Below are 9,231 nucleotides of genomic sequence, written 5' to 3'. Positions count from 1 at the left end.
AATTTAGTCGACAGTTGAGTTACTTTATTTATAGTGCAAGATCTCAACATTGGATCACGACCCAAAGTGTAACAGTATCACGTTTGGAAAAATACGCCTCCAATCGTCGACCAGGGTAATGACTTAAAAAAAATTTGTAAAAAATCTTTGGGCTCTTCACAATATGGTTTAAAAGCTCGCATGTGGTTCGCACTCCACACTCCTGATAAGTTATCGATGGTAGTTATGAGAAATACTAATGAACGATCGCTGTACATCTTCAACAACAAATCTCATCCATTTTCATGGTTTTCTCTCAACCATGAAAATTAATTTAAAATTTAATGAGATTGACATATCAGCCCCGTAGGCAAACGATTTATTCAACAACTATCGTGAAGCAATAGCTTATTAGCATTTGCATAAATCGCTGAGTGGTTAGAAATGTAGGGACATGTTAAGTCCTAGCAGGTGTCTTTTTCCGTGTTTTTGGAGGTTTCATCGATGCTCATTCAACATTGTCTCCAGTTATTAAGTCTCCTTGAACAACAAGAAATGCATTTTTATCACTTTCGGCATTCATGACCCGGTCGTGATTTTTTATATTTCACTCGTGCCGCTATGATAAGTCAAATCGTGATTATAGGTTGGGCTGAGGAACCATATATATAGCAATACCTTTGACGATTATCGTCAGTTAACTCAGGTTGGTTTGACTGACAGAGTGAATATGGCTTCCAAGAGTCTCTACTTCTTGCTCGCTATTGCCATTATGGCTACACCAAATTCTGCGATCATTGATTGCGACTTACCGCTGCCGATCAATGCGGACTTGTGCGGAATCGTACCCGGGTAAGTTTGATGATAGTATTCTCTATTACGAACTTGGAATTGCTTGATATTTTCATTTTTAGCGTTGGTGGAAAATCTGGCGGAATAGTTTCAACAGCTGGAAAGGCTCTAGGTTCTCTTCCTGTACCCGGAGTGGGCGGAGTATTACCGACCGGAAAATAAAACTATGTTTCTTTACATCGCAAATTTTTTATATATCGCTACGTTGTTTATCGTTGAAGCACAATGGGAATTCATTGAATAAATTGTGAAATTTTGAGCAAACGGAAATTTAAAGTGTTGTTCGTATTTTTCCATTTATATATTTTTCGATACAAGTTCCAAATCAATAATCTAAGCCACATCCCAAACCATATCTATCTGCTAAATTGCGGCATGTCTTAAACCTTTTAACGTTGTGCGTTAGGCTTTGTATTCATCACTAGCTGACCCGGCAAACTTCGTCCCGCCCAAAATATATTTTCCGTTATTACATGGGTCCAATCGCAGAACTGCTCATTGACTGATCTTCTAATCTACCCTTTAAAGTTATGTTTTACTATAAAATTTCAGTACTTCTATTAAAACTCGACATTATAATATCAGATTATTTTCAGACCCAATTCTCGTGCAAGATTTTCCAACCACTTGCAAATAACATGTTTCTCCCTTACATGAAATAAATGTTTGATACAGAAAATATGATAGAATAAAGACAGCCCTAAATCGGACAATTCCATTCTCGAGTTTTGCTCTTATCAACACATTCGGTGATCCATTTTTATTTATATAGATAGAAGACGATATAGAAGTGTGTTTTATCAAATTAAAATTCATTTCCACTTTCGAACGAAGATCAATTTCGCTCTGCAAACATCAAATAGACTAATAACGCTTGTCAATATGTAATTATATTACACATGCGAATTGATTTTTTTCGAATTTTCCCATTTTCCTTCAGAGTTTTCCGAAAATTTTCAATTGTCATGTTTGATTGAAATATGTGCATTATTTTTATGGATCCCCCCCCCCTCAATTTCAGAGAAGGAAGGGGTGTCATACCATCATAGAAACATTTCTCGTACACAAAAACCCTCACATCCCAAATTTGGCTCCATTTGCTTGATTATTTCTCGAGTTCTGCAGAAGTTTGTGTTTCATTTTTATGACAGCCCCCATGCCCTTAGAGAGGGGGAAGGAGTGTCGAACTACCATAGAAACGTTTATCGATCCCTAGAACCTCTATATGCTTAGTTTGATTCCATTTGTCTATTCACCATAGAAACGTTTCGTGTCCCCTAAAACCTTTGCATGCCAATTTTGGCTCCATTTGCTAGATTAGTTTTCGAGTTATGCAATTTTTCGTTCATTTGTATGGCAGCTTCCCCTTATAGAGGGGGCTAGAGTGTCTAACCACCGTAAAAACATTAATTGCACCCTAAAACTTCCACATGCCAAATTTCGTTTCACTCGCTTGATTAATTCTCGAGCAATGCAGAAATTTGTGTTTCATTTGTATGGCAGCCCCCCTTAGAGAGGGAGGTGGAGTGTCAACCACAGTAGAATCAATTAGAGAGGGGGAGGGGTCTCGAACTATCATAAGAACCATCATCGACCCCAAAAACCACTACATACCAATTTTCAGGTCGATCGGATCAGTAGTTTCCGAGTCCATAAGCATCAGACAGACAGACGGACAGACAGAAATCCATTTATATATATATATATATATATATATATATATATATATATATATATATATATATATATATAATAAGTTACGGTTGTCGTGGGTCAAGCGTAACAAAAAAAATAATTTTATTTCTCTTTTAAGAATCGATTACACGAAAGGTTAAACTAAGACTAAACTAGCGTGGCCCTGCAGACCTCTTTTATTAAATCTATTTTCATGGGTCAGCACATTCCGGCGTCGCGTCGTCCATGCTACCCATATCGTGTGTTGATGTGGTTTGATCATGCGCGTGGCACATCCGTTCTGCTACCGTCATCGATTTGTTTCGAGCTCGTTCAGCTCTAACCTGTTGCTAAGGTGGGTTGCATCGGGATTCGCCATAACGCCTCCCCCCTAAGTGTCAAACGTCCTCGGTTGCCTTCTGATGCTTCGTCGGCAACACCAATCCTGGTACGGAGAAGAGTGACTTCGATAAGAAATTTGGCTCGCCTGCCTGGACCTTGGTTGCTGTGGCTTTGGGCTGATCATTCGGAGAGCTTGGTCTATGGTTAGTAATCTGCAGAGTAACAGTCTCTTCTTTCTTGGCTAGATTTCGCTGAGTAACCTTGGGTTTGTATCTGCGAATACAAAGTATGACAATTACTGAAAGGGCGATACAGGCAATGACTGTCCCCCCAATGGTCTGTGAACTGATCATGTGGAGTTTCAGGTTTCTGATTTCTTCTAGGTTTACCATATTCATTTGATGTAACTCCTCGATATTAGGATTCTGTCGTGTTACTTCTATCTCTTTACCAAATATTGGTGTGAGATATTCGTATTGTTTCGTTGTCTTGAAGGTATTTTTGAATGCAAAATTGTGTATGGTGACTGTACAGTTACCTGTTTCGCTGATGACGGGTGTCGAGACAATTCGGGAATCCCCGCATGAACCCAATATATTAACTGCTTTGTGACTGTTAATCAATATAGTTCCTGTATTGATTTCTTTGATGATTGGGTGATCTGGTTCTTTGGACATCAGACATTTGGCTTTTTGGTTTGTCAGTATGCTGAAGATGCACTCGTCGTTCACAGGGTAGGTGTTCTCACAGATGAAACATTTATCTTTCTGTTCGTAAAGCGTTTGTTGATGCTTGGTAACGTAGCGGATGTTCGTGTTGATTCGGCTTCCATTTATGTTGATGGGTTCCAGCTGCATCAGTGTGTATTCCTCCGGTTCGATTACAGGAATTTTGATGATTATTATGATACGATTGTTTTGCAGGGATACAATTGATTTTATGAATTTGTATATTTCTTCTTCGATCTTAATATTTATTTGCTGATTTGTTAAAATTTCCAAATGTATTCTTTTTCTTACGCATTTAAAATATTTTTGTTCAAGAGGTTAGATTTTGAGAATGCGATTTGTTCCTCTAAATCTTCTAAGGTTTTTATTAAAATATCGATATTGAAAATTAAATTGATGAATTCTAGGTCCTTTCGAAAAGGTGGTCATTTGTGTTGATTTGTTCCTTAATTAGTTTCAAGGTTTTCGATACCTTGTTTATAGTTGTCTGCAACAAGTTGTTAATCTTTATCTGTTTTGCTTGATTGTTAATTATTCCAATTTCCAAGTTTTGATTAATGAGGTCTAAGTCCTCTTCATCGGGATTACCAGCAATGAATTTTATAGCTTTTCCTAATACATTCACAAGTCCTCTTTTAGATCTTTTCGGATAAAGTCCATCCAGTTTTTCATGAGCCTTCTTTAATTTGAACTGTAGTGTGTGTTCCAGGTGGTCTGTTACATTTAGAGCGATGGCAAGATTTTCGATGTAGTTGATGTTTTGTCTTATGTCCTCCAGGTTGATTTTGTGCATTAGTCTTTCGTAACCTATCATTGTCCTGGCTGTGTCTAGTTTGATGGTCAAAAGTCCATTATTTTGATTGCTGACTGTATATTGTTGTACTTTTGTAAAATTTCTTCCGTATCTGTTTCGCTCTGGCAATTGAAGAGGATTTGTCTTGGTTTATACCCTGTTGCTGAATGTATTGTATTATTATAGATGTCTGTTATAATGTTGATTCTGTCGGAGAAACTATGTTCTTTATATTTTGCTTGTAGAGTTCTATATAACTCAATGAGGGTTGAGTGGAATCTTTCTACAATTCCATTAGAGTTACTAGAGCTCGTATGGTGTATTTCAATGTTTAGATCTTGCAAAAATCCAATAAAGTCTATGGATGTAAATCCGGGTTCTTGGTCGCAAATTATTGTCTCTGGTCTGCCAAAGGTTCTTATGTGTTCCGTGATTGCTCTTTTCAGATCTACGATAGTTCTGGTTTCAAGAGCGATCACGTTTGCGAATTTTGAAAAGGCGTCCACAACCGTTAGTATTTTCTCTCCTTTCATGAAGAAAACGTCGATGTGTACTTTCTGAAATGGTCTTTCCGCGGAGTTGGTTTTTTGAAATAATTTTGGTGGCTTTCTGTCGTACTTGCATTTTTTACAGGTAGGACAGTTGCTCATAAAAATTTTTGTCAATTTCTGGGAAGAAATAGTCTGCTAGTATTTGTGCCTTGTTTTCTTTTATGCCTCGGTGCGCGTATTCATGAGTCTTGCGAACGATCTCATCTTGGTCTTCTGGTGATCTAACATCCTGTAACCTGTGAAATAAAAATCTTAAAGATTCTGTTGTGAGAAAAGTGTTTTCTGTACGTTTCTTGGATTAGTTGTATTAATGATATGGGACAATATATACAATTTATACCTCTTGCATTCAGTTTTGTTTTAAAAATGTTAACTATGTCGATTTCTTTGTATTCCGGTTTTGATATCGTAAATCGGTGGTATTTCGGGAAAATCTTCTAAGGGGGGCTGCCATACAAATGAAACACAAATTTCTGCATTGCTCGAGAATTAATCAAGCGAGTGAAACGAAATTTGGCATGTGGAAGTTTTAGGGTGCAATAAATGTTTTTACGGTGGTTAGACTCTCTAGCCCCCTCTATAAGGGGAAGCTGCCATACAAATGAACGAAAAATTTCTGCATAACTCGAAAACTAATCTAGCAAATGGAGCCAAAATTGGCATGCAAAGGTTTTAGGGGACACGAAACGTTTCAATGGTGAATAGACACTCCTCCCCTCTCCCTGAGAGGGGAGGGGGAGTATGCTGAACAACTCGAGAACTAATCAAACAAATGGAATCAAACTAAGCATATAGAGGTTCTAGGGATCGATAAACGTTTCTATGGTAGTTCGACACTCCTTCCCCCTCTCTAAGGGCATGGGGGCTGTCATAAAAATGAAACACAAACTTCTGCAGAACTCGAGAAATAATCAAGCAAATGGAGCCAAATTTGGGATGTGAGGGTTTTTGTGTACGAGAAATGTTTCTATGATGGTATGACACCCCTTCCTTCTCTGAAATTGAGGGGGGGGGGGGATCCATAAAAATAATGCACACATTTCAATCAAACATGACAATTGAAAATTTTCGGAAAACTCTGAAGGAAAATGGGAAAATTCGAAAAAAATCAATTCGCATGTGTTCTATAATTACATATTGACAAGCGTTGTTAGTCTATTTGATGTTTGCAGAGCGAAATTGATCTTCGTTCGAAAGTGGAAATGAATTTTAATTTGATAAAACACACTTCTATATCGTCTTCTATCTATATAAATAAAAATGGATTACCGAATGTGTTGATAAGAGCAAAACTCGAGAATGGAATTGTCCGATTTAGGGCTGTCTTTATGCTATCATATTTTCTGTATCAAACATTTATTTCATGTAAGGGAGAAACATGTTATTTGCAAGTGGTTGGAAAATCTTGCACGAGAATTGGGTCTGAAAATAATCTGATATTATAATGTCGAGTTTTGATAGAAGTACTGAAATTTTATAGTAAAACATAACTTTAAATGGTAGATTAGAAGATCAGTCAATGAGCAGTTCTGCGATTGGACCCATGTGATAACGGAAAATATATTTTGGGCGGGACGAAGTTTGCCGGGTCAGCTAGTGATGAATACAAAGCCTAACGCACAACGTTAAAAGGTTTAAGACATGCCGCAATTTAGCAGATAGATATGGTTTGGGATGTGGCTTAGATTATTGATTTGGAACTTGTATCGAAAAATATATAAATGGAAAAATACGAACAACACTTTAAATTTCCGTTTGCTCAAAATTTCACAATTTATTCAATGAATTCCCATTGTGCTTCAACGATAAACAACGTAGCGATATATAAAAAATTTGCGATGTAAAGAAACATAGTTTTATTTTCCGGTCGGTAATACTCCGCCCACTCCGGGTACAGGAAGAGAACCTAGAGCCTTTCCAGCTGTTGAAACTATTCCGCCAGATTTTCCACCAACGCTAAAAATGAAAATATCAAGCAATTCCAAGTTCGTAATAGAGAATACTATCATCAAACTTACCCGGGTACGATTCCGCACAAGTCCGCATTGATCGGCAGCGGTAAGTCGCAATCAATGATCGCAGAATTTGGTGTAGCCATAATGGCAATAGCGAGCAAGAAGTAGAGACTCTTGGAAGCCATATTCACTCTGTCAGTCAAACCAACCTGAGTTAACTGACGATAATCGTCAAAGGTATTGCTATATATATGGTTCCTCAGCCCAACCTATAATCACGATTTGACTTATCATAGCGGCACGAGTGAAATATAAAAAATCACGACCGGGTCATGAATGCCGAAAGTGATAAAAATGCATTTCTTGTTGTTCAAGGAGACTTAATAACTGGAGACAATGTTGAATGAGCATCGATGAAACCTCCAAAAACACGGAAAAAGACACCTGCTAGGACTTAACATGTCCCTACATTTCTAACCACTCAGCGATTTATGCAAATGCTAATAAGCTATTGCTTCACGATAGTTGTTGAATAAATCGTTTGCCTACGGGGCTGATATGTCAATCTCATTAAATTTTAAATTAATTTTCATGGTTGAGAGAAAACCATGAAAATGGATGAGATTTGTTGTTGAAGATGTACAGCGATCGTTCATTAGTATTTCTCATAACTACCATCGATAACTTATCAGGAGTGTGGAGTGCGAACCACATGCGAGCTTTTAAACCATATTGTGAAGAGCCCAAAGATTTTTTACAAATTTTTTTTAAGTCATTACCCTGGTCGACGATTGGAGGCGTATTTTTCCAAACGTGATACTGTTACACTTTGGGTCGTGATCCAATGTTGAGATCTTGCACTATAAATAAAGTAACTCAACTGTCGACTAAATTATTTCAACTTTGTTCGTTAACACTACATATTAAATATGGGTTTCAAGATTCTCCCTATTTTGCTAGCCATTGCCATCATGTCAGTCGCAGTTGCTGAGATCATTGATGGCATCCCACCGGTAGATCCATACCTCTGCGGTACCAATCGCTGTGCAGAGTAAATATTCAATGTATAAAAATACTATCATTCGATTCGATTAAATAGTCAATTCTCTTTTGTTCTTTGTTAGCCTGGACGGTAGCCCAATTGAAAGTTTAGTCATTGGGAAGATTGGAGGTTATATGTCGGTTTAATGTTAAGCTTCTATCCATTGTGATTGGATATTTTAGTACTGTATGCTGTTTCGGGAATTACGGTTAGACATCTCATAATAATTTAGAATCTCTATGATGATGTTATTGTTTACTTATGAAATATAATAGTTTATTGTGTTTGTTTTGTGTTTGTTGAACAACGAGAAATTCTATTTCATCTTTTTTTCTTGGTTCCACTAGTTACCTAAGAAGTAGGGATACTATTCGTCCAGATTTAGCAGAACATGCCCAGATTTTGAGGTCCTTCTGGGGCGTCCTTATTTATTTTTCATACTTATTTTATATTTTTTCAACGCATTTTGTTTTTAAGTAAGGATTTTTATATTTATGACTAATACTTTACGAACGTATAATGAGTGACAATTGCATTTTACACGAAGTATTCCATCTGTAATCATTCAGAGTATTCGTTTCATCGGTCACGATGTTGTTTTTGTGTTTTGTCTCGATATTTCAAGTTGATTTTTCTCGATGTCTAAACGGAAGTGTCATTTTACCGACGATTAGCGCCGGAAGTATCCTTGACATAATTATTTTGAGCGGTTGGCCAATAGCGTACAGTTTGTCATTTTGTTGAAACAGAAGCTTGAAAACAACAATGAATCATTACATGTATGTAAATTTTAATTTGGAAAAGCACATTCAAATACCGACACATCGTAAAAATATTCAATTGACATCCACTTGCAAATCCATGTTGAACTTTCGCCATTAGTTCGCATGATGTTAGATGACTTGAATGCGGTTAAGAAAGCCTCCTGTACCGGTACAAAGACAGAAGCCATAATTTCCAGAGTATTTTCACTGCGCGGGTCGTCCGAGAAGTATATTTAACTAGCTGACCCGGCAAACTTCGTCCCGCCTAAAAAATTATTTTTCGTTATCACATTCACGTTTTTTTTACTAAGCGCACGTTCATGGGTTCAATCGCAGAACTGTTCATTGATTGATCTTCTAATCTACCCTTTAAAATTACCTTTTACTATAAAATTCCTAGTACTTCTACCAAAACTCGTCATAATAATATTTATTATTAGGGGATTATTTTCAGACACAATTCTCATTCAAGATTTTACAACCACTTGCAAATAACATGTTTCTCCGTTACATGGAATGAATGTTTGATACAGAAAATATGATAGAATAAA

At 37.0% G+C, this 9,231-nt stretch overlaps 2 long non-coding RNA genes across 2 annotated transcripts; one reads left to right on the top strand and one right to left on the bottom strand.

Annotated features, from left to right (window-relative positions):
- Window positions 1–683: 683 nt before the first annotated feature.
- LOC129764958 (uncharacterized) lies at window positions 684–1,101 on the top strand. Its single transcript, XR_008741308.1, has 2 exons — window positions 684–831; window positions 894–1,101. It is a non-coding gene; the product is annotated as an uncharacterized LOC129764958 (long non-coding RNA).
- Window positions 1,102–6,667: 5,566 nt separating this feature from the next.
- On the bottom strand, window positions 6,668–7,085 carry LOC129764983 (uncharacterized). Its single transcript, XR_008741313.1, has 2 exons — window positions 6,938–7,085; window positions 6,668–6,875 (listed from the first exon to the last, which is right to left on the bottom strand). It is a non-coding gene; the product is annotated as an uncharacterized LOC129764983 (long non-coding RNA).
- Between the last annotated feature and the right edge of the window lie 2,146 nt (window positions 7,086–9,231).

Source organism: Toxorhynchites rutilus, chromosome 2, assembly GCF_029784135.1.
Source record: "Toxorhynchites rutilus septentrionalis strain SRP chromosome 2, ASM2978413v1, whole genome shotgun sequence".
Classification (NCBI taxonomy): Eukaryota; Metazoa; Arthropoda; class Insecta; order Diptera; family Culicidae; genus Toxorhynchites; species Toxorhynchites rutilus.
Note: the sequence above shows the minus strand (reverse complement) of the source record. Positions and strands in the feature narration are given on the sequence as shown.